Source organism: Anas acuta, chromosome 5 (assembly GCF_963932015.1).
Source record: "Anas acuta chromosome 5, bAnaAcu1.1, whole genome shotgun sequence".
Taxonomy (NCBI): domain Eukaryota; kingdom Metazoa; phylum Chordata; class Aves; order Anseriformes; family Anatidae; genus Anas; species Anas acuta.
Window position 1 is genome coordinate 39,026,438 of NC_088983.1, and position 27,248 is coordinate 39,053,685.

At 35.7% G+C, this 27,248-nt stretch overlaps 1 long non-coding RNA gene across 1 annotated transcript; it reads left to right on the top strand.

Moving 5' to 3' along the window:
- Positions 1-995: 995 nt before the first annotated feature.
- Positions 996-14,474, top strand: LOC137857588 (uncharacterized). Its single transcript, XR_011097174.1, has 6 exons — positions 996-2,482; positions 3,472-3,596; positions 4,419-4,475; positions 5,059-5,227; positions 9,266-9,318; positions 9,445-14,474. It is a non-coding gene; the product is annotated as an uncharacterized lncRNA (long non-coding RNA).
- Positions 14,475-27,248: the final 12,774 nt, after the last annotated feature.

Here is a 27,248-nt window from a genome sequence, read left to right on the forward strand (position 1 = left end):
TGTTTCCTATTCAGTATACATTAGATTTGCTTGTACTGTATTCTCAACTTTTTACTAGATGACTCTTGAATGTATACATTGTCACTGGAGACTCGAAGGTTATGAAAATTAGAGCTGAAGAAAATCAGGTCACACTGGCTTAAACAAATAAAGCTAAAAACTAATGAAAATCATTACAATGATTCTCTCTTGTACTGTGTTGTGCTTTGGGTTTCCCCATCTGTGATTCAAAACCTCATGGTCTGAACAGAAATGACAGTAATATTGTCTTCACTCACCTTGAGTTGGACTTGTTTATGGGATCAGAAATGTGAGAGGTGGAGTGACAGCTTGCTGCCCTCCAATAACAGAAACAAGAAAATAAAGACAGCCTTTTCCCAATACTTGCTTTATCATCTGTAATTGGATTTGTAATTAAGATCTACATGATTTATTCATTGGCCCTGAAACAGAAATGCCGTAATTTACCTCAGTCTTTGATTAATATATGAATAAAATTTGAAAATTTTATTTTATGTACATATATCATTGCCCTTTTCCATAGGAAGAATTACAGCAGTTCTGTATTACTAGTGAGACCTGTACATTTGCTGGAAGGAAAGACACCTGGGAAGTGTGTATACCAAACTATAGCAAACTACAGCAAACTGTATTTTCCTAATGCTAGAAATGGGAGTTATGCCTCGAGTATGTCCTTGAACTACACATTTTGATTTTTAACCCAGATCATTTTACTGCTACCTGTACCCTGTGAAAAGCTTACAGCACTTCTGAGCCACCCCAGACAAGGTATAAGTCTATTTGATTTGTTAGAAGTTCCAGGATCCCTTACTGGGGCTAAGCTAAATTCTATTTGGTCTTAACCCATTACAGCTATGTTAATTGACATGAACAGATCATTACTGCACTTTTAGGGAAACCAAATTACAAAGTCAACTATTAGAAGAAAAGAATGGCTTTAGGAAGCAATTAGAAGGAAAAAAAACATACTGTGTTCAGTTCACATCTACAAGTAAAACTTGTTTATTCCTACATAGTTATTATTTGGGTACATTCAAAGGAATCTGTAGACAATACACAGGAAATTTTAGTGTTGGTTTGTTGTTTTTTTTTTTTCAGTCACAGATACTATGAGAAAGAAAAAGTTAGTGAAAGCGCTCAGACACAATTTTTCAGCAAATTATTCCAGAAATTACTAACTAAACTGCTGCACTGAAAAAGTGTAGATTTCTGCAAATTGATTAAGTAATAGGGTTTTACAGAACTAACTATGTCATTCTTGGTGCATCCAGACTAATTCTTACTCAGATTTTCCTGATATTTTCCACTGTCTGAGATTTGTACACAGAAAAGAGCAACAAGTTTAACAATCACCAGGAGGATCAGAATTTGGCAAGTATCGCAGTGGGAAGAAAAAACAACAGTAAGACACCTCACATATCTTTCCTTTGAACCTGATCCCTTTCCTGTGATAAATAACATTTCTTTAAGTAATCAGATGTCTGAGAACACTAACCATGATATTGGTCAGAATACCTCAGTGGAGGAAGAACATCTGATGAGAAAGAGACAGCTGACGAGAAAAGTCCAAGCTAGGAAGCTCTTTGTTGGGCTAAGCAGTCATTACTGATGTGTGAAGAGGTAGGTTCCTTCAAAGAAATTGGCAAAAACTCAAGAAATTATCAGCAGAAAATATTTTTACAGGAGAGTTCTAACAGAGAGTTTCTGAGTGAAAACTGTGTTAACAAGTGTTCTGCAAAAATAAGCAGAATTTCAGAATTGAATTCACCATGATTCAATGTGAATAGTAAAAATTGGGAAGAAGGTCTAATATAGTAAAAATTCAGGAAGAAGGTATCTTTAAGGTATTTTTCAGCATTCAATGGCTGCTTTTTGAAAGGAACTTACATTGCATGCTTTTATGCAAGGGATAATGCATGCCCTAATAGTAAATATTTTGTGTATGGTTTTCAAAATCTTAGGCCAGTATCAGTTACTTTCTAGTTCTGCAAATCAGTTAAGTATATGCGATCTGTACTGGGCTTCAGACAGAAGCAGGGAAGTTTTATAAAAAGGGATGCAATTCAAATAATTTATCACATGTAAATTTAATTTGTCAAAAAGTGCCTGGTGTCTGTTATTTAAAGGACAAAAATCATGAGCCTGAATTCCTACATGAACTGCTTCCCCTCACCTTAATGGCAAAAAGTTAATTATCCTGACATGTACAGACTTAATTTCAGGAAAAGCTAACTTTTTTAAGTAAGTAGTTTAACACTACCACCCCCTTACTCCTCACACACAAATCTAAAGGTAAGCAGTCTATTCAGAGACTGAACTTTAGCTGACTCTTTTTTCTTTTTTTTTTTTTTCTGTCATCATCCTCCAACTGCTTTGATGTTACTAGAGATTACATTGAAGTATGATTAGAAGGGATGCTGGAATTGTGCCCAACTCTCCTCCCAGGATTTTTAAGAGAGATGTGAGTAGAACTTTCAAACTTTGGCTAAAGATGAAAGGCTCTAGAAACATTGTGTGGAAATGTGAAAGGCTCACCACACTCTTTGTATCAGGTAGAACTCTCACCATTTTCTTCAGTGCAATGCCTCACGTGATCCAGTATCTCCTCAAAGGAAACAGAATAGTTCAAAAATATAAATTTAATATCAAGTGTCTAGATCTATTTTGTAAGGACTCCCGTGATATCAGATGTTTTTGCCCACAAAAAAAAAAAGAGAGAGAGAGAGAGAAAGCAAGAAAGAAAGCAAGAATGTGTTAATGTGTTTTTGTATACCTTGAAAATATATTTTGGGAAAACATTTTAATAAAAAAACAGACCTTTCCTGGTAAATGCTAGTAGGATGCACATAAAGAAAAAGGACTACTTACTCTTGCAGTTCACCTAGCAAAGACAGATTGTCTTCCTAAAAACTCAGTATACATTTACCTGTAGAAGCAGACTGACTTCTTGTCCTACTCCATCAAAGACTGCCTGGATCATCCCCATAACACAAATAAACAAAACTGAGTTCCACTCAGTTTTTAGAAGATATTCAAAACCTTTCACCTGTTCTTCTTTCATGCAATTGTGAGCAGGGAAAGTTAACTGAAACTGGGAGTGGGATTATGTTCAGCATATATCCTTCGAAATAAGCACAGAGAAAGCAAAATCCCTTTTTGGAACCAGATAGCCAAAAGAAGCAAAGCCTTCAGTACAAACATAACTACGTTTAAACAGATAAAGGCTTAATCATCTGGCAAAATAGAATGCCTTGAAAGCACAAACAGCCAGGTAGCCTCAGAACAAATACCTTGAGAGGTGCCAGAAAAAAAGATGAGAAGAGTTTTTTGTGGCTCAGAATGATTGAAAAGACTATAGTGTTTTGAGCAGTTCATTATGTTTTCCTCTGATCTGAGGCTGTTTGTGAAGGAAACAAAAATTATTACTGTATTTCAACCTTGTTTTAACAGTATTGACTGCACCACTGGTTTCTCCTCCTAACTGGAATAGCATTATACCACTTTTGAGCTGTTACTGGGATGCCATTCACCTCAAAGGGAGGCAGCAATCAAAAGTTATGATGTCATCTTTCCAGGTAAATAAATTGAATGTTCTTTTTTAGTATCAATTCTCCTGCTGTGTGTCTGACAGTAAGGTGAGGAACACATTTAATCCAACCTTTGCTTGCACAAAGCTTGTACTATCCTCACTGTATAAATACTACAAACGATTTCATGCTACATAAAGATTATATAAAAATAGTAATTTGTACATTAGAATCTTAGCTTTGCTTTTGCTACCAAATATCCTACCTCAAAGTAGTCAATAAAGTCAGTACTTGAAATGCAGTACCCTACAGTGTGACAGTATGTATTATTCCTGAGGAGGAAACCCACATGGGATCCTAGGTACTAGGCAGAAGCTGGAACAGAACCCTGTGGGCAGACTCCACAGCCCCATTAAAAGTCTTTGCAGGATGCTGCTTTTCCCTTAACCCACACTTACATTTAATTTCTCGTATTCTCTAAGTCAATAGAGAAAAACACCTGAAAGTCCTTTCTTTATATAGATATATAGAGATATAACAACCAGAAATAAAATTGCTGAACTAACCATTAGCTAACAAACTATTAAGTGCAGCTGTTAGGATTCATTTTTTTACATAATTAAAGTGCTAAAAGTTAACTTTCTTCAGTCTATCAAAAATATGCTTTATCCAATTACTACATGATAAAACTAATTCTAAGTAAGACCTGTTGAGCAAGCAGTATTAATCCTCCATTTTGGCCATCTGCCAATGTAAAACTTTGCTCAGATTAACATTCATTAATACTGTGGGGACTGGGCTGGGAACAAAATCCAAAAAAGAGTATCTAAACATGCTAATCTACTTCTTCTTTGACTTCATTTTTTCCAGATCATCAGCAATGGTAGGACAGCAATAGAAAATATCTCTTCATGGATTACAAATTCTGTAAGCATGGAGCTGCATGTGTTGATGCATACAGTGCATCACCATTATGCAGCAATTGTTTCCATGATAGAAACTGTATTTACTGTTTGATGCCTTAGCATAAGTCTCAGACACAATTCCATCGGTGTCTTCTCAGATAAGAATTTCAAAGCTTATAAGAGAGAGTAGAGTTTGAGCAAGGGAGTTAAGAGTCAGCCTAATGAATTTTATACAAAGCTCAACTGGTTATTTTCTACATGACTTTGGTCAAGATCACAAGTATGCATCAGATTACTCATCAGAGCTTCAAAGGACCATGGAAACTAGAGAAACAAAGGCTAATTAAAGAACAAATCTGCTCTTATTACCAAACCAGTGGTTCACAAGTAACACTTTGCACACAGGAATGTCCATCCCTTTTCATGCCATAGGCAATAAGAGAGCCAAAGCTAAGGCCCCTGAAATGATTGATCGCTTATCTGGATTTCTGGATAGGGAGATGTTGGAATACATGTTTATGTAACTGGTCTTGACTAAATCAGCTACACCAAAAACTAGACTTATAGTAAGAAATGCTTGCATTATATTTCTTACCATTTTCCAGGCACTATCACAGTTCTGTATGCATTGTGCTAGAATTCCTTGGGCCACGTGTTATTTCCCTGAGGGTCGTTTCTGCACATATGGAGGCAATGGGTACCTTGCTCTTGACTTCAAATGGAGAATGACTAAATTCTGAACTTTATTTGCCTAAAGCCTGAAGACAACCTCAGGTATATCTATATAACCTATACCTATATATCTAAGGCTTGGCTAACATTGTGTCATTATTCTCACTAACTCTTGACCCTACTCACAAAGTAACTACAACCAATGAAAATCCAGCCTACCTCCAGGAGGCCCAGGAAAAGGAGTTGATCTGCACCTGCATCCTGTGTAAGTGGATGTAACACTGCAGACAGGAGGAAATAGCCTAAGGAATGGGATTTGTGATTGCCCCTCACCTCAAGTTTGCTATCAGCCTAGATACCCTCTTAGTATGCTACCTCTACAAATACCTCACTTCAACACCCTGTTGAGTGTAACATTTGTGAAGTCACTGGATCTGGCCCTTAATATTATTATTTTGCCTGTTAACAGAAATAATAACAACAACAACAAAAAATCTAAGGCAAACTGCAGAAATTTTGACAGCATAGAAATAAACCTGTATTAATTATTCCTTAAATCAACAAGTGAATACTCAGATATACTTTCTGTCCTATGGTCAGTCTTGATTGCTTTAAACAAAAGAAGTATAAAAGATGAACAAAAGATTTTGGGGCATAGGGGTGGGAAGCTTTATGGAGAATATTTTTGTAAAACATAGTTTATTTTATATGTGTAAATTTTGGCTTAAAAATCATGTAAAATAAGACAGAATTCCAGCAATTGAAAAGACTTGACCATGAAAATTCTGTGGCTGCTCCACCCTGTCCTACATAAGTGTCAAAATGAACAGTAGCAGGAAGGCATGTGTGCTCTTAGAACAATTTCTTCTTGTTTACAATTGCAATACTAAAATGACTCATTGCTTTGTACAAAATGAGAAATATGTGCTCATAAAAGATGTTTCAGTATTATCTGAAAAGTTTTAGCAAATTAGAATGTCCAAGTGATATATGCTATTTCTTTGAATATAAATTTGAAAATTGCAGTGCCTACAAGAATGTGAAAAGACACATAATTTCTTAGAATTCCCTGTTCCATGCTGATAAGCTAGGGGACATCTGTTTTACTTTAAAAATTTTCAAAGGGCAGGTGTTATAAAACTAAATTAAGAACACTGCAATACTTGTCTCTCAGGACTTTCTAAAATAGAACATTTTCCAGTGTTATAAAAATTCTGTGCAGCATTTTGGAAAATGTTAAGAACTCTTTTCGTCATAAGTTCCTCCTTATACACATAATAAATATAAAGAGTTTTTATGAAAGGCTCCTGTATTAAAACTTAAACTGTAAAGATATAGTTTTCAGAAGTTTCTTGTACTAACCTTGTGTGTGACACTTTTAGTGATAATATCAAAGGTAACGGAATGAGACAAATGCATCATGCATGAAAATTACTCCAAAAATAAATTGTAAAGTGTAACTCTGTACAAATTACGTTTTGATGTTACTATGTCTACATAAAGAACACATATTTCCTTAATTTAATAGAAAAAAAGTTTATATTTTTCCTTCCCTTTAAAAACCACCACATATTTCAGTCAGTTATGAAGTCAGAGAGTAATACATACAACACATAAACACGAATTCCAATATGTATTACAGAAGACTTACACACACCATGAAGAATTTAATCTATTCTGCAGCCTTAACACCAACAGATAAGCTGATTTCATTTGCAAAAACCTGTGTAAAGGGGACTTAGACAAAGAATGAACATCTACTTGCCTGAAAATTTAGTAGATACAGAGGCTAAAATTTCTGCTTTGTGAATGAAAGTCACGTGTGAAATGAAAGTGAATGAAGAGTTGCTCCTTCCTGACAGTATTCTCCGTAAAACAAGCTATTAGAAAGGAAAGAAAAAGTCTGCTCCTCTCAGATATTTAGAAGTAAATATTTCGGGAAAGAATATTTGTGTTTGTGCTAGAGGGAAATACCAACAAAGAAGAAGGGTTTTGACTTTCTTTGAAGGTCACAAAAGGGGGAAGACCACAAGGAATTTTGAACACTATCCTTTTACACAAGATAAAGTACAAAACAGACCACCATATATACAAACTGAAGTGTTCATAGCAACTTTACTGGTGTTTTCTGTATTGACCTAGTATTTCCACATAAATGACGACCTAACTGAACTACCATATCAGGCCCATTATAAAAGCCACTCAGAGTGAAAAAAAAATGTTATCTAGATCTGTGTGCAAGCCCTCTGATGATATTAAAGGTGCTCCTGTTTTGCTGTGTTTCACACAACAGAAAGAAAACATTCAATGAAGTAAAACAGTCCTTTCATAAAAATCAAAATTCAATGTTCCCAGGAGCTGTGAAACTACCATTATTCCTCACCCCATACAGGTCTACAAACAGGTACAAGTTAGGGCAATGAAAACTGTAGGGGAAAGACTGTACAGACAGAAATCACAGCTTCCTATTTTCAGCAAGATTTATTAGATGAGTAGAAAGGCTATTTCCCCGTAAGGATATTTCCCCAAAAAGGATATTTCCCTATAAAATTTGTGTGGAATATCAATTTTAAGAAATTGAATGGGGTCAAAAGTGTTGGCTCCTTCCCTGTTTGCTGTCTTTTCTCTATGGGTTTGGGAAGTTCATTAAGTTCATAACAGAAATTTTTGCTACTTCAAAACACACCTCATTATGAAAGGGATTTATAAAACCCATGCTGATTATAGCCATGGGGGCTTTTTTACAGAAAAAGCAGTAGCTGAACAGGTAAGATTCCTAGAATTTCAGGCAGACTGTAAATGAGACCAGAATGGGAAAAGACTCGTTAACTTCTCAGAAGTCCCCTTTTGTCACTTTGACCTGTCACTGCTTGAAAAATCACTTACATCAAAGAGTATTTCAGGCGTTTTGCTACAATTTTAGCCTTAAAAGAGGTACTCAGAATTTCTTGGGCAAGTCACTAGAGTTTATTTGAACTACAAAACATAATTTAGGATAGCCAGCTACTCAATAGATAAAACAAACCTATAACCAGTTTGCATTTTAATTAAAACTATTTTGACTACATGGTATCCAAATGAAATCCCACGTGAATTAATGTGTTAAAACAGCCAAGTTATAAAATGGTGTTTATGACTTTATTTCCAAAGTTTATGCTATCAAAAATGACTTTATCATTGCTTTGATTTCTGTTTTCCACAGAAAAAAAAAAAATCTTAAGAATTTTACAGACATAAAAATGAGTAAAATAATAGAATTTAAACAAAATTTATGCTGTTGTGTGCACTGAAATATATCATAAATGTGCACTCTACTTTGTAGAAACAATGCATCAAGTTATAAGGGGAGGGATCAAAGTGCAATCTCTTCGCCAAATGTACCAAGAACCCAGCTTGGAACAACTGTTAATTTAAAAGTCAAGTTAGAACAAAGTCAGCACACAAGGAACAAAAGAAAAGCAGGGCAGACAGAAGAAAGAGAGAAGAACTAGAAATTCTTAAAAGTCAGAGAAATGTAAATATATATTTAGAAAAACCTTTCTGAAAATCCTCCGGAATCATTTACCATGCTTTTTATATATCATTTTTAAGATTTACTTATAGAGTTCATTTTGCTATTAAACTTCACTTTCACTAGGCTTCATGTCCAGACAGAAGCTTTGTTTTTCCTTGTATGCTGTAACAGCAGTTTTTCTAATGACCAATAGCCTATGTCTGATTCATTTTATTTTTGCTGATCTCTGCATGGTATAACCTTTTTTTTTTTTTTTTTTTTTTTTTTTTAACAATACTGTTTTCTATATTTTATGTATTTTTATGTAAATAGATAGTAATAATAATTAACCTTTTGTGTTGAATGAAACTTTTACGACTCTAAAGTAATGATATACATGAATACAGGTGTGGTGTGATAGCAGACACCTCAGAAGCATTAACACAGATGCCATATAAAAAAAGCTGCATGAGTTGATAAGGGGCCACAGGGCCAGACTGGAGGTCCCAGGGCTATAACCAACTCACCAATGGTCCTGGATAAAAACAATTTTAGCAGTAAAAAGAGAATAAAGAACAAGTACCAAATGTCCATCATATATATGTATATGTGTATTATATGTATAATGTATATTATATATACAACAGATTTGCATTCAACATGGAGTTGTGGATCAGTAAAGGAAGAGCAAGGAATAAAGGTGTGTTAGTAAATGTATCAGAACTACCCCACATTGACTCTAGGACTCTAGGGTAAGGAGGAATAAAAGCCATCAACATAAACATCACTTTTTTTTTTTTTTTTTGGCAAATGACTTGGAAAACAGATGACTTGCTGTAACCTGCCCTTCTGGACTCAAGCTGAAGACCTTAGGACTTGAATGAACAGCGCAACATCAAAGGAAAGGGATAGATGTTATGCATTATGTGGATAATAATGTAACAGTGTTATTTTTGAGATTTTATCTGTAAAATTATGCCTAATTTTCTTTTTTCCCCTTCTGTAATACTTAATTCTGGATTCATTAGCAACTTATGTGATTAGACTGTTAAGGTATCATTTAGACTATAATGAATGATTTCACATAATATAAGGTGTATTTTCTTTTGCTCATAACTAGACTTTGAGGTAACGGATGACCATATTCTTTTTATTTTATTTTTTAACAGCAAACACAAAAAGAGATATATCTTCCAAAGGAGGCAGGAGTTATGATGATGCTTATTTTTCATACAATAGCCCATATTCAATTTGTTTTATCCAACGTCTGTTTAGCTTATAGCATGTAAATAGTACTTTATACAGTGACTTCAAAAATTCAGTAGTCACTCAATCCCTATGGTGCCTTCAGTATTCTCTGTTTGAACTTCATGGTGACTCAGACTGAGGAATTCTTGCATTAAAAAATATATTTCAAGGGAGGAGCCCTTGAGATTTAAGGATTTCCAGCTAGAAAGCAACTAACTGCATATATTCACTTTAAAATCTATAATACTAATAAAAATGTAATACTAATAAAACACATTATTTTTGCCTTCTTAAGGAGCCAATATGACTATAAATAGAAAACTCCAATGAGGAGTTGGAGAACATCATTCCTGTTGAAAAAGATAGTGTAATTTCTTCTTTAGTAAAGTTAATTGGATGCACGTAACACATGAGAATCTCCTCAGAAGTTCTCATTCCTAACTGAGCATTCAACTAAATTAGTTGATTGGTGGTACATTAATCTGGAAGGAAAGGTATGGATTTAAGCAGACAGGAAGACTGAATAGATACTACTCTCTGAAAAGCTCCATGCTGATTCTTAAATTTTTCCAATACAGTATATATTATATTTTCATTATCAGTTTGTGTGTCTAAATTCCTGTAATACCACATTACATAGATGTCTACTGTAATTCAGAAAGGCGCTTGTCATATAGGTTATACAGGTAATCTAAAACACACCAATTGGAAGGAAATGCCAAACTGACCACAAGCATTTCAGGATTTCAGGAGTCTTGGGAATTTTCCAACTAACTAAAAAAAAAAAAAAAAAAAAAGCAGCAGACCAGAGAAATCATTGTCTTATGATGTTTTAGGTTGTTTGAGCAATCTTACAAATCTAATAATCATTAGTGATGCTTATTAGATCAGAAGAGAGATCTTCACCAGGATTTTTTGCTTTCATAACACCAGCAGAAAAGTGAATGAATGGAGGATGGAGGTTAGTGTAGATGTAGTATCAGTATCAAGTTTCTGTTACTATTGGACATGTCCCTCATTATAAGAAATTCTATTTTCTTTTTTGTCACGGATTGATGTCAGTGTTCTAAGAAAATGGCATTCAGACAACTAGATACATCACTACCAAGAAAAAATAAATACCAATACATAAGTTTTGTAAAAGTCTCAAATGCAGAAGTCCTACCGTAATTAAAGGAACTGGATAAGATTGGATTAGTAAAAATAAGGATGATATTAGTAAATATAAGATTGAATCACTAAAGATAATTGTGTAAGTAAATCTATAAAATAAATAAAGGAATTGTTTAAATTGAGAGCTTTTTGTTACCCACTATATGGATTAATTTTTATAATCTATCAGATAAATTTATTTCTGGTGTGCACATAGGACTCACAGCAAACCAAGAAGAATTTTTCCTCTATCATATGTCACTGTAGCAGCAGTGGTTCCATGAAAAATATCTCATTTTTATTGCCTTAACCTTACCATCTGACATTTTCATTTCATATCACTCAGGATTTTTTGTTGTTGTTGTTGGAAATAATAAATAATTATTTCTCTGTGTGCCTTACAAACTTGTAGACCTCTACCACAATGCTTTTTCTCTGTTCTGCAGCAAATATTTGGAAAACACTTGGTATCCTTAAGACTTCTACACCTGTAGGAAACCTTAAAATTTACTAATGGGTTCAAAAGTTATTTAGAAAATCACAGGAAAAGGACTGATTGACAAAAAGGTACTTTTCTGGTGCTACAAACTGAACATAGACTGCCAATCAGGTTTCTGTGGAAAGCCAGTATTTTCTACAAAATAGATTCTAGTAATTCAGAAGAATTAGATGCATAGTACCTTAAAAAAAAAAAAACTACATTTTTGCATTTTAATTAATATAAGGCTGATTGTGCTATTGTTGAGATTAAATAACACGATTTTTAGAAGCATGTTTACTTAAAGTTTTGCCAAATGTGAGCTAAAATTTTCCATGTTGCTTTTCTTTATACTTCAACTAGTGCATTTCATTAGCTCTCAGAAAAAGCCATGAAGGAGTGCATGATTTTGAATTTTAAATCTTGGCCACATTTCCGCTCCTATGCTTTATAGACAGGAAAAAAAAAAAAAAAAAAAAAAAAAAAAAAAAAAAAAAAAAGACCTTTCTGTCAGGGAGATAACTTCATTCTGAGAAAATTCACCTAAACACCTAACCTACATTTTAAAGAACAAGCCAGTTTGAGAAAAAATAAATTGTCTGTGTCCACGAAAAGAATGCTTTCTTAAGACCTTGGAATTACTTAGAAGTGCCTACAGATTTGTCTATACATGTGCTATTAGGACCTATGAAACCCATTGGCTATGTATCTCAGTCTTCTCCTTAGCCAGTGTTACCTCACAGAGAAAACTTTCTAGTGTGATTCATCATTCTGTTAGCTCCAGACATTTGTGTAGAAGCTTGCAGGGCTTCTGCTGTTTGAATCTGTGCTTCACGTTGATGCTGCACTAGTGTTCCTGGGGCCATTGAGCTTTAGTTCTTAGCCTCTCAGCTAAGAAATTTAAGCTAAGAAATTACTCACAGAATAATACCTTAAGAAGATGGTTTTTGAGTATAAAATCAATCACTTAAGTGTTAGGAACTGCTTAATTAGTCGTCGTTTCTGACTGCACTGTGATATAGGTTTTAATGTTACAGTCTTTTTGCCACTGCTCCTCCTCCTCCAATCTCACATCTGTTAGGTATTCCTGTGCAATACTGATATGACATTTAAATTAAACTTCTCACAGACTGCCAGTAGAGCATGCTTCTAGATGAAAAGCTTATTACCTTCAGTCTAACGTGCAAAAATACTGAGCAAAAATACACTGGAATTCATGTCTAAACATATGAAATATTTAATGTTACATTTATTGAAGAAATCACACCTAAATGTCCAAAGCTAGATACCAAAGTTCTAGACTTTCATGTGACTTTGTTGAAGAGAATTCAAACTTCTTAACACAGCATTTCACAAGACTGCTGTGAAATTTAGAACACCGAATAGATTGTCTCAGCTTTCCTTTGCTGGCAAAATTGGCATACAGGGCCTGCCAGCCCTGAAAAGTGATGGGCTTAAATCACTACTTCTCACCTTGAATTGAGATCACCGTAGATGGTATGAACACAGCCCTTTAAACTTCTGTTTCCCCTCTGTTAAATGAGATTAATAAGGTATCCTTCTTTGCAGAGTTGTGGTGAAATGGAACAATAAATGTACACGTCTGAGATATTACTGATGGATGCAATAGAAAGTTGGATGGGGGAATTAATCATGTTCTCAGATAAGTAGAATTTGAATAATGTGAAATGTGGTGCTTGACTGTTTTATTCTCACTGAATGAGAAATGTTGTTTTACTGAGGATTATAATGAAATGGGCATGATTTTACACTGTGATTCACAAGAAATTGTTTTTTTGTGAACATTCTCTTCAAAACTGACTGCATTTGCAATTTGCTAAAATGTAAATTGACAACTTTGGTAATCATCATTCTAGTTGGACAGAATTTGGGATTTAGCTTCACTTTCTTTCTGATATTGTTAATGTGGATCTTTGTTCTACACAAGCTTCAAGCAGGAGTTAAGATGCTGATGGAGAAAATTATCATTTGTTGTGAGTTTATCTTGCAAGCACCTTGAGAAAGGAAATCATGGTGGAGTGGGTTTACGTGGCAAGGTTTTGGTAGCAGGGGGCTATAGGGGTAGTTTCTGTGAGAAGGATCTAGAAGCTGCCCCATGTTTGGTAAGGGCCCCACTGCTGACGAGAGCCGAGCCAATAAGCAATGTTGTTTTGTGCCTCTGTGAGAGCATATTTAAGACAGGGAAAAAAATGCTGCGCCACACAGCAGCTGGGAGAGTGAGAGGAGTGAGGAACAGCCTTGCAGGTGCCAAGGTCAGTGAAGAAGGAGGGGGAGAGGTGCTCCAGGCGCCGGAGCAGAAGTCCCCTGCGGCCTGTGGTGAGGACCATGGTGAAGCAGGATGTCCCCCTGCAGCCCATGGAGTACCACGGTGGAGCGGGTGGCCCTGCACTGACGGAGGCTGCCACCTGTGGAAGACCCCTGCCGGAGCAGATCCCAGGCCGGATCTGTAGCCCGTGGAGAGGAGCCCACGCAGGAGCAGGTGACCTGGCAGGAGCTGCTGCCCGTGGGGGACCTAGGTTGGAGCAGTTTACTCCTGAGGGATGGACCTCGTGGTATGGACCCATATCTGGAGCAGTTCTGGAAGAGCTGCTGCCTGTGGGAAGCCCACACCGGATCAGTTCAGCAAGGACTGCATCCCGTGGGTGGGACCCCACAGCACAGAGGACGAGAGTGACCGAGAAGGAGCAGCAGAGAAGCTCTGTAGACTGACCATAACCCCCATTCCCCTGTTCCCCTGCGCCGCTCAGGGGGAGGAGGTGGAAGAGGGTGGATGGGGGGGAAAGGTGCTTTTGGTTTCTTTCCTTTGTTTCTCACTTCTCTGGCTTGTTAGTAATAAGCAATAAATCTTACTGTCTCCCTATGCCGAGTCTGTTTTGCCCATTACAATAATTACTGCATGATCTCCTTGTCCTTATCTCAACCTTTGAGCCCTTTTCATCGTATTTTCTCCCCATTCCTCTTTGAGGAGGGGGAGTGAGAGAGCGGTTGTGGTGAAGTTTGGCTGCCCACTCGAGCGGAACCACCGCATATGGAAAGAATCTTGCATGCCTCTAGGTGCTAGACTATCAATAGAAAACAGAAAACTCTATTTTTGATCTTCACCTTCATTTCTTACTATTAAAAAAAAAAACTTACTACCAAAAAACAAAGCATCTTCAACAAACACATCCTGAAAATTTTACAAGACACTGGAAAAAGGAGAAAAATAGCATCCCTCATGTGTCATTTTTACAGAATCACTTTAAAAGAATGTAGCTGCAAGTTTAAAAATACATATGACACTTTGTAGTTCTCAAATATAGTACTCAGTTTAATATCTCAAATATCAACACTAATGACCCCTTTTGTTCTAATATTCTTCATACTCTTGAAGGAAAAACATGCTAAATCATAGCTAGATTCACTGGCCCATCCCAGGGAAGCATCTGATTTCAGTAGGTACTCATGTTCTTGAAACACCCTAGGAGTTTTCATGTTCTGGAAACTCCCTAGGTGCCTACAGATATGCTTCTCTCTATGTCCAGTACTCTGATCTGAGCAGTTAGAATCATCAACAAAGGCATCTTGAATCTAGCTATAGTCCAGAAACTGGACAAAGATGCACCACAGCCTACATCTTTAGGATTCATCAGAAAAATCCTAAAGTGGAATCCAGAATCCAAGCTCAGGTGCAGCCCTAGACTCTGACCTAAACCAACTCTGGATGAGACCCAAATGTCCTTCATCCTCCTTTGAGCCCTGGTTTCTGTGGGAAGAAAACGAAGATGTAAAAAAGGATCAAAATATACTATTGTCAGACCCCTATCCTGCACTACTAGGAGGTGAGGACCATTTAGGTGTACATTTGTTCATAATCTAGACATAGTCTAGAAGACGCTGTCAGATGTTGTCATAATCTCAACAATGACTAAAGACATTTCAGGCTTCAGAAGGACCAAAATGAATAATGAAGTTGCAAGCAGACCTCACATACAAAATGCAGCTGTAAGCATTCCTTTTTAATGTATTTGGAGGAGGTGCCCATATTTTATATATGAGAGTTGATAGGTATCTTCACCCTGAAAATGAAAGAGACAGCATAATGTTCCCCTCTCCTGAAGGAGCTGAAACATGCACCCGTATTTCCAAAGGGGTAGGCTGGGCTGGAATATACTTCTCTGTAACTAATCCCTAAAGAAACCGGAACATTTTCATTACAAGGAGAGAGAACTCTCACCCTCTTTAAAAGCTGCTGTCTCACATATAAGTTAATTTATGCTTTATTATAATAGGACTCATCTAATTTACAAGCTTTGACTCAGAGTTCTGCCTCCTCGGCGAAACACTACCGTGTCCTCCCTTCCTGTTGGAGCCGTGGCACAGATCCACACAGGAAGGAATACAAGATTCGCAGGGCGAGAAAACTATCAGGAATGTGGGAGTTCACTTGGGTGGGGGGAGATTTTACGCTTTGCTCCCAAATCCTTTTATATGGAAAGCAGAAACATTAATGTAAACAGGGACTGAAAACTTGTGAGTGCCTGGATACTCCCTAGATAATTATATTTCCTTCCAGGCTTTCTCATTCTATAATAGAGCCTGGAATATCTCTTTTTTCTTTAGAGAGGGCCAGATTCAGAGAAGGAAGAGAGTGCCCTCCAACCACCATAGCCAATAATTTGGTGACCAAGTAAAGTGGGTTTCAACTCCATCCAGTTAAGAATTTACACCTACCACTTTCTGGGTGAAAATAAATAAATAAATAAATAAATAAATAATAATAATAAAAGCTCTGAACATTAATTCACCAGCTGAATGAAAGTAATAGTTGTTTCCTCTCCTTAAAGACAGATTATTTCAGACCTTAGGGGAAAAAATGATATTATAAAACATTCCTCTGCCCACCTGTGCTATGCCCAATGTGATCCAAGCTAAATCCTTACAGCAGTGCAGCTAATAAACATCCAGGTACAGAAATGCTTTTTATTTATTGTTTTTTTAATCTAATTTTTTTCATCTGTTATTGTCACAAGAAAAAAAAAAAAAAAAAGCTGCATGTAGCTGCTTTTGCTCCTTCATGTCTACCTGGGGGTGCTGAGTAAGCCAAACAATATGTTACTTTTCTAATACACAGCTGTGATCTTTCACTGTCAACACTTTCATGATTCCTGATACAAAAACACGGGATGATTTGAGGAGCCTATGTGAATTTTAATGAATTAAGAGAAGGTTCAGGTCCTAAAGAATTTACCACGTAGGTAACAAGAAGAACCCTACAGTCATAGAAGAGTCCAGGCTGAAAGGTGGCTCTGGAAACCATTGGAATAATGTATTCTGGAAATTAGGTTACTGAGGGCTCTGCCAAGCCAAATCTTGAATAATTCCAGTGAGGGAGACTGCACCACTTCTCTGAGCAACCTATTCCAGGGTTGAATGGTTCTCATGTTGAGGAAAGTCTTTCGTATATCTGGGTGGAGTTTCCCCTGAAGCAGCTTGTGCCCCTTGCTTCCTCTCCTGTCATTGTGCACCCATGAGAGCAGAGTTCCTCCATCTTCCCTCGAGCTACCCTTTCAGGTATTGGAAGACTGTGATTGGCTTCTACTCCTCTCCAGGCTGAACAAACTCCCTTCCTTTGACCTTTCTTCTAGGGGAACACTTCATGTTTCCTCCCAACTTATTCAGGAAGCTTCCCTATAGTAGTAGCTTATTGAATAAAATTGTTTCTGAATGTTCATACTTGGAAAGTCAACAAGAATCCCTTCAAAGCTTTCAAAAATAAAATCAGCTTCTTTTAACAGTCCTAATTCCCCAAATCAATTTTTTTTCTTTTACTAGGTCAACTTAATTCAGAAAAAAAAAAATAAAAATAAAAAATAACAAGATTTAAAAAATAAATAAAAACTAAAGCAAAAATCTAGCTTTTAAAGTAAACAGTTTTCAATCTTTTAAAGTGCACAGGTGGGCCAGACACAAGCTCTGTGTGAATAAGTGTGTGCACGGGAGAGAAGGCAAGGCTGGATTCTCAGTGTACTGGCTGCTGAATTATATTTAATGATTTACAGTCCATGAAGACACCATGTGGAGTGATGAAGAATAGCAGGTTTGTAGGAGAAGTCAGAACAAAACTAGAATTATGACCAGATACATTTTGTTAAGTCTGAAAGCATTTGGGCCAAGAAAATAACTTTCTGTACTTGGAAGGAAGGCAGAAACAAACAAGCAGTGCAGGCAGAGGACAGCGGAGAGTCACAAGCTGACATTGTTGGGATATGACACCATAAAAAAGTGCAGTAAAAAAGAAATGTCCTTGCATTATTCTTTCTTTGCAGAGCTGAGTACACAGTAATAACCTAAGAGCTGCACATTATTTTTGCTCATTGTTGGATGGGAACTGTCCCAACAGCAGCAATTCAGGTTGTATTTCAGACTTTAATTCCACTGGACCTTATAAAAAGATTATTTAGTATATTTGAATTTGATTTTGAGATATTTTTTTCTTAATTATGAAAAATCATCTCTTACAGAGATGATTTCCCTGAATTTTAAATAGACCCTATACCTTAAGTGGAAAAAAAAAAAAATGCTGAAACTATCTGTGGTGACTCTTTATTGTTTTTACATAAACCAGTGAATAATATAAATAGTTCTTGAAGTCTTTACAAAGCTTCTCATTCAGTAAAAGTCAATAACATTTTTGTTTTAAAATTCTTTAAGAATGACAGCATTGTAAGATATAATTAAAAATAAAAATGGAGATGTTGTTTGAGATCCAGTAATTTGACAGTATGAGAATGCCATTGCCATTAAATACACCACAAAACACACTATTAAAATGTGAATAAGAAGGCAACTCCTCATTAAGTGCAGAGAGATGCAGTGAATTCCACTGCAGCAGACCAAAATAGATCAGTTCTATGAGATGCAGACCAAGGCTGGGGGCTCCCCCACAGACCCTTTGCAGCTGTCACTCCCCTTTTTGTGGGCACAATCTGGATGGAAGATACATATGAGCAGGTTTGCAGCACAAAAAGATAATAGAGACACGAAGAATAATCATTTCATTTATGGATCTTCCAACTATGTCTCTTGGAAGTGAACCACGTAAAGATCAGAAAACGTAGCCTACAACATGAAACTACTAAATGAGATTGTTAAAGTTTATTTCTCTTAAGACTCAGCTTGCAAGTTATCTATGCAAAGTTGTTTGTTTTTTGCTTTTTGTTTTTAATCATGATTAGAAAATCTGTAACCAAACAAGGAAATATTCCAGCATTAGCTGCAAGATATGTATACAAAAGAGTAAAAGGCCACAGAAGAGATAAACCCTAAAAAAAGATAAAACCTTACCATTTAGAAAACAGATAGGCAGAATGTTCATCACATCATAGTCAATGCTTGCAGAAATCAAGCAAAAATTTAAAAACTAGTCCAATCCAAACTCTGAAAGAATTACTTTTTTTTTTTTTTTTTTTTTCCTCTTGATGGACTTCAACAAAGACAATAAGAAAATGGTAACTAAACCACAAGAAAGAAGTACAAAGATAGCGTTAGGATCTGTTCAGCATTAAGCCATGGAATAGTCACATAGAATTTTGTATGTTAAGTTGCTGTGTCTAACATTTAGTGAAAAGAGGAAAATATCTGGTAACTTGTTGCTGAGTTAGCAGTTCCTCCAATTAACAGCAAGCAGCAGGACTAAAATGAAGAAACCAAGGTGCTTCTTTGTTGTTATAAAAGTAGACTTCTGATGTTCACTGTGCATAACGCTTATTATGATTATTACTAAAAAGGCTGCAGGGATTCAATACTACTCATTGTGAACAAGTATGGCTGGTCCTTAAATTGATTTAATTCACTTATAGCTTCTATTCACAGCTGTAATAATTTCATGCAAGTAATAGCAGGTTCAAATATATTGCAGTCACTGTGAGTTCTCTTAAACAGTCAAGCAGTGTAGTAGTCTAGGATATTGTTAATAAATCCAGGGGATATGTTCCAGCAGTGAGACAAATACTAAAGGAAAGAGGAAAATAATTGATCTGGCAGCAGTATTAAAATGGTGCCATTTTTTCATGTGCCTTCCTAATTACAAGCTTATCCCCTAAAGTATCAGTATTTGTAATATTCTAACTTCAGTCTAACTGAAATCCTGTTCTCATATGATATCCTATTATACAGTGCTGTGTGTTTAAATAGCATTCTGCGGAACTGAATCTGACTGCTAGTTAATCTGTGCTGACGCAGAAGTTTATTTGCTTGGTACACATGCACAAAAGTTGTGTGTGCCCCAAAAGGTCTGCATTTATCCAATTGTATTAGTTTGTATTTTTTGTATATATTTGTATTAGTTTGGTCCGATAAATTGTATTATCTCTACCTACATATTTTGACACAACATTTGTATTTCAATTTCTGCTTTATAGTTTCTTTAATCTTCTCATCTCGTGTTTTAAGGATACCAAAAATGTATGTTGGGTAATACATGTTTCTCAATGCTTGCCATTATATAGTAAGTTTTTTCATGATCCAGTTCTGTTCTCTTTGACTTCACTGGGAGGAAGCTCATACATTTCCTCCCCAGGCTCTATGTTGCAAGTCTTTTTAATGTTTCTTCCTTGGAAATGCCTTTTCTCCCACATCCTCTCTCTTATCACATTTGTTCCCCTTTCTAGTACCTGTAATTACATCCTTTTTGAGATGGGATAGCAAAGTGAATTTATGAGTCTGTTTGGCTATCCTAAATACACAAAAGGGAAAAAGAAAAAAGAAACAGATGGTTTACAAATCTTTCATTTTCATAAGCTTGGGCTAAGTTACCTAAGAGCAGAAAAAGTACCCTCCCAAGAAATCTTATTGAGAAAATTGTTCCAGACATTCTGTTGTTTCCAGCTTGGCTTAGCATGCCTGCCTTTTAAGGAGAACTCACATTTTCTTCGGAAAAACCTCCCTGCAACACATGCTGGAAAAGGTAAAGAGCCATAAATCTGTGTCAGGTGCAGATGTGGAGAACTCTGGTGCCTAAAATTCATCCCAGCTTATTTTTCTAAATGCTTCCACGGTTCATTAAGGCAGTTTATGCATGCACATTAGAGGAAAATTATTCACGTTTGGTAAATATGCAATGTATAAACTGTCCATAAAAGGCACAGCGTTGAGGAACATAAGCTGTGGTTAAAACATTTGTTAGAGAATTTTGCTCACGGGTCATAAACACAGTAAAAAGCACACCCTCCTTCTGTTTGAGTTTATAGGATTCAAGCTACCTATGTATGTCTCTGTACAACTGTGTGTATGTACCCTCTGTGGCAGCTTCTGAACAGCTGCACACAGAATACAGATGCAGATCTCAATACTTTTCTGTTTATCATTACTCCCAAAAGAAATACATCTTTCTTACTACGCAAGATAAGCAAAACAGTTTAGAGTGCTTCCTTAGCATAAATGCTTAATGTTGAACATCATATTTTTTTTTCCCCAGTTAAAATCACCAGATTTAAAACAGTATTTTCAACTACATATAAAATATGCAGACACAAATATATGCTTCCTCTGACCCTTCAGGCCAATATGTTTCTCTTTCTCACATTGCAGGTATTTGTTTTCCTATAATTTCACGTTTAATTTGGTGTCCCTCTTCTTGATATCTCTCTGATACCTTCCCAGATTTGTTCTCTCTCTGCTCCATATTCCTTTCCCCTCTGCATTTTTATACTTTATTATCAGCCCCTTAAATCATTAATATTTGGTTTCAACATTATCAACAGCTAATTTTCTTTCAATACCATGTCATTAAAATTTGTAATCTTTTTGTAAAATTCCTGCCTTATCTATATTTTCTTTTTTTGCCTTAATAGTCTTATATAATTATTTTTCATCATTTTTAAAAATACCTCTCCTATTAAGAAAAAAAAAAAAAAAAAGCCAAGATTTCAGTCAGATGCTGGTCTCTTCATTATTCTGTTTCAAAAAAAAAAAAAAAAAAAAAAAAGTAAAGTAAAATAAAATAAAACTATAAAAACTACTTACTTACAAATATACTTTGCATGAAAAATAGTACGTACCATTAACCAGTGTCCCCACCCTACTATTCATAATTTCCTAAGGGAAATTAATACAATATGTTTATGAAATGTTCAGAAAAATATTCAGGCAAACCAACATGGTGTCATAAAGTGCTGTCATTCTTAGATGTAAAAATTAAACTAGTTTTATGCCTTATACAGTATACAAAAAAAAAAATGATGTTGGAGGGACATAAAGAACTTAGGAACAGCTATTTGAAATCAAAATCTAGGCTTTGGACTTCTATTATTGGGTATTAAAACAAGGTCTACAATAAGTTCTGAATAAAAGAAGGAATTGCTCTAATAGCAAAAAGCAGCCTCTACAATTTTTACAATGCTCCTAGTAAGACTGTGACACTGAGCTCTGCTATAGATGAGAAATATGTGGCATGAAATTTTCCATGAGTATCCTAGGAAAGAAAATGCAGCAGTAAACATCATTAGTCAAGCAAGACCTACACGTCATAAGCAATAGGCAAGAGTCCAGGAAGGCCACAAGGTTAAAATGCTTTGTTTGAGTAATTATAGGATTTGAAGGATTAGACTGAACTGAAAGATTTAAGGACATGGAAGGATTAAAGGGAGAAATAAATAAATTCAGTTGAAGAGAAGGAAGTTAGAAAATGCAGCACAAAAATTGCATTAAATTCAGTAAAGTTTTTGAAGCAACTGAAGAATTGTTAAATAAGATAGTTGTATTTAGAGGCAACACTTTTGCTGTGTTGTTTGCTATTCAGTAACTGAATCTGCAGAGACAAAATATTAAAAATAATAATCAGTATGTTTGAGATTAAAGACCTAACAAACAAGCACATATTTCAGGTGAAATGTCTTGGCCAACCTTTTTGTATCCCAGAACGGAAAGGCATTATATACTCTGTAGCTAGCATAAAAGTGAAATGTCAGGATAGAGAATATAGGTGAAATCACACCCACCATAGCCTGTTACTGAAATATGAAGATGCTGGCTGTGCACAAGGAAAATGAATTCTAGTCACTACCTTATGCCACCGTGAGTTACAACATTCTGTAACGCTCATAAAACTCGTTTCTTTTAAAAGACTGCTGCCCTTGTAAGCTATTAATAGTAAGAATTAGCTCCCAATTTTGTTTCAAATAAAATCTTCAGGCTCTGCATCTAGAATATTGTGGATGGGAAAAAAAAGTCTCAATGGTACTAGATGATCCATATCTCATGAGGAAAGAAGTTACCAGAAGAAAAAACAACCACAAGATAACCAGAGGTATGTAACACTAAAGTTTAAGGAATAGAGTGTTGGGTTGTTTTATGTTTGTTTGTTTGTTTCTGAAAGTCATTCACAGTTGCAAGAGAATACCAAGTTCAGCAAAGCTATGCAGAGTCTAAGGTTTGAAAAATAGATTCCAGCTTTTATTTGGAGTTACTTCAGCGCATCTTAATGAAACCTCTCTATTCTTCTTTGATAATCTTCAGAATCTGGACAGCATCTGGACATCTCAGCAAGGATGTCTGAGAGATGTTCAAGAGAAGGGATGAAATGATAAGGGGGAGGAGGCAAAAGAAAGAGAAGACTCTCTTTTCCCTTTATACTTTTTTAATATTCTTCCCCAAGGAAAGTATTTCTGTGTAGACAAAAACGTACACGCAAATAGGATTCAAAATGCAACACTAAAACAAGAGAGAATAAGTGACCAAAATACTTTTTTTTTTTTCCTAAATGCATGTTTCTTGCTGCTCTATCTTTTCTAAAGACATGCACTGGTATTTTTGACAGTCTCAGCTAAAACAGAGTTATCCCACACAACTGAAATGTGCTTCTCAGCAGGCTGACAGGTCACTGAAGCTTAGGTGGTGGTCAGGTTTCAGATGCACGAATTCCCTTGTTTCAGCCCCGGCTGGGTGCTGGTGAGGCCACAGGGTGCTGGCGACCAGCTGGGAAGCAGGCAGGCACACAGCAGCACGCTGCAGAGGCACATCTGCAGACTGAATCTTCTGCTTCTTGGCTCTACCAAAACCTCACCTAGGGAAGAAGGTGATGGCAAAATGGGGTTTGATTGGGCTGTCGCTATCAGCACAGAATATTTTTTGGTTTTTCAACAGCAAATTTTTGAAGGAGCTGGCAGAATTTATTTATTTTTAGTCATTTCTAGGAACAACTACAATCTTTCTTAGAGTAAATTTAGCTCATAAATTGTAACTTCCTATTTCTGGGCAGCTGAGTGAAAAGTACAACATAAAAAGTCATTTCATTCAGATAGCAAATTGCTTCAGAAAATAAAAGAAATTCAGACACTATCCCAAGTCATAGATTCTGTAGTTACATCTGATTTTATTTCTAAAATAGGAAATAGATGCAGTATTCAGAAGTGCTACGTTACAAGGAATTCCAGCTTGGCAAAGTGAACTGTAATTTATTATTCATTAAGCCAGTCTGAGCTAACCTGTCTCAGATAGCATCAGGCAAAAATTTTATACATTTGAACAGAACACCTCTCTCAGTTGAATTGCACCCTGTTCAAGTATTGCCATCATATGCCTAACAGAAATATTATTGATGATGATTGCATTTTGAAGAATTGTAGGATTCTGGGGGATGTTGATATCCACTTTTCCACAGAAAACTCAAGTCATTGTTCTCTAAAATACTGTGATTTTGAGCCATGAGTTAGCAGCTGTTTGCTTCCAAAACAAACAAACAAGCAAACAAAATAGATTTCTATCAAGTGAATATTTACAGTGAAAGAGCATCTCTTGGTAGCCCACATGGACAAACTTTTCCAGTGTTCCCTTCAATGTGCTGAGGCCTGACTATTAGGTTTCTACTGGAATTTTTAGCCTTCGTGCTCACTTGGCGCTATTTGCGGTGCAACCGTTCACACAATATGGAGGCTTTTTGTGTGATTTCTGTTCACCAGTAGCAGGGATGACAACTGATTTCTCTCATATGGGTCACTGACCAGACACCAGATGGTGTTCCTTCTAATCTGGTCCAGAGCCGGCAATTCAGAGGTGAAAAGCTTTATCCCATTACCAATCACCTGAGCCATCCTACCTCCAACCCAAAGACTACAGATGAAACAGTTAATTTTCTTGACATTGCTACCACCCCCACAAATATCTACTACACATCACAGACAGAAAATAATATTACTATTACAAAATTTGACCCCTGTGTGGACTTGCAGAACAGCTTCTTTTTCAGAAGAGGTGCTTAAAAACCAGGCTCAGTAACAAAAATATTATTCTGTTTGGCAACCTTGACTGAACAAACCAGTTGCTCTGCCCTTTAGAAGCTAAACATAAGCAGATCACATGACAATCCTCAGGATTTTGAATAAAACTAATGGTTGTTGCAAATCTCTGAATATGCCATATAGAAAATGCATGACTAAATTTTTGTCTTTTTTCGTTTTTTTGTTTTTTTGGTTTTTTTAAATGAAATTCACATTCCCTCTAATGAAAATTTTCTTTGGGTCATGTTATTTTTCATGATGTCATTCTTCTAAATAAAATCGTACTTTATATTGTACATTTTTAACGTTTGGCATTTCACATCATTTTATATATGTGTATGTTAATGAATATGTAACTGATTATATCATTTTTTTATTGAAATATAACCTGGGTGAAAATGTAGAATCAAGAGCCTAATATCTTTGGTATTTCTCTACAATAGCAATTTTATTATTCTGAAGTTAGTGTACAGTTGTTAAATTTCAGCAAAAATTCCATTACATTGCTTGTAGCACATAAGTGCTGAAATAGTAAGGTAGTTCCTCAAGATTTAAAATTTCAAGCATAGCTATGTCCATAACTATATAAAACTGTCAAAACATAGCTAACATAGTATTTTGACATCTGTTTTCTAAGAGTAATGTTACTTTTATGAAGGAGTTTTGTTACCCATGACAATATAGGTTTAGGACCTCTTGAGGTTTCCAACAGCACTGTGCAAAATGTGCAAAAGTCAAAAAGAAATGAAAAGAAACTAGATTCCCAAGTGTAGGTAAACATGAAAGTCTTGATCAGTTTTGTTTCCCTTCCCATTCTCTGTATTCTCTCTCAGTGTTAAGATCTTGTGACAGAGGCCTCCTCTAAGAATTTCCATAGCATCAGTTCTATTGTGTTAATTACATTTATGAAACTTCTAGATACCCACAAGAGACACAACTGCAAAAAACAAACAAACAAACAAAAAAAAAAAACACGTGATGTATCAAATTCTATGGAACCACAAAATGTTTCAGAAGTACCTCGTTCTGCATGTGAAAATTATAGTTTCATCTTTGGGTTTTGATTCATTAACCATTATCTTGGTATCCAACTATTGTTCTACAAAAAAAGGAAACACTCAGAACATAACAGCACTTTTTTATGTCTTCTCCCATTTCCTAAAATATAAAGGGAAACACTTATGCTATTTCTGCCACTGTCTAGCATCAGCATCCAACTTAGTCCCTTTCAGCTGGTAATCTTTTAAAATCCACTTGGTATCTAGCTCCTGATAAACTCCAGAACAAAAGTCTGTTTTGCAAAGCCCAAGCATTTTTATGCATGCATCGTCTGATAATTGTCACATTCTCTAAAACATCATATCATTTGTTTCCTTTGATAATGTTTTTCATCAGTATGGTACCAAGTTTCTTAACACAGCATAAATTAAATCTTAAAGAAAAAAATAATAGTAATAAACACTTACTGATAACATGTGCCTGGATTTTCACAGCTGAAGTGCTCAGATGAATAAGAGAAGCATGCATATTTTAAACGGTATACATCTGGACAGTTTAAACTGGAAGTGTAATATCTGCAAAAATGAACATAAAGGTGACGTTAGGATGATTAGGCAAACAGAAAGGCTATCCTGCAGTAGAAGACTAAAATAGTTTGGTTTATTTAAGGTAATAAATGAAATTGCTAGGAAGTTAATTTTTTTCCCTTATGCAAATAGATATGATAGGAAGTGAGAGTTCTTTAAACTGTAGAATAATATGGCACTAGAAGAATAAACGGGACATGAATACATACAGACTGAAAATTAGAATGGATTTCTAAGCTCCAGGGCATTTGGGGTCAAAACAAGAATATTGAAGGTGCAATAATCAGGAAGCTTTTAATATCAGTATGGTTGGGAAATTTACGAGAAAAAGCACTGCATGAACTAAGGACTGGAATAAGAACTTGACTGAATAAGGACTTGATTATGCTTTTGCAGCTCATTTTTAGTTCTCAAATGCCTTCTTTAAATAGCAGTTTTGTGTGATAAGCTGGTATCTTATGGATCACTTTGTTTTAAAGCCTGCTGATACCATAAACTGAAAAGCATGTGAGAAAAAAAAAAAAAAAAAAAAAAAAAGAGGTAATGTAGATTAAGTCCAGATAGTGTTGGAGTTGTTCAGGCACCGAAGAAACACTTTAATTAACAAGTTACAATTCAAATTGTCATGTCCATTTAACTTAATGAAAAAAGGATGCAATTTGTCAAAGCCTGCTTTTTCCTCCCCCAAAACAGAGAATAAGGTGCACTAGATACAAAAATTTCAGCTAATTCAGAATTTATGAATCCCTATATATAGAGGATATAGAATTTATATCCCAATATCAGGGACGGACGAGTAAAAACCCCAATTTTACAGGGATGTTGTGTGGTCAAGTGACAAAATACCACGCTATGGGGCCAAATGTATGATAGAAAGGAATGAAGTGAG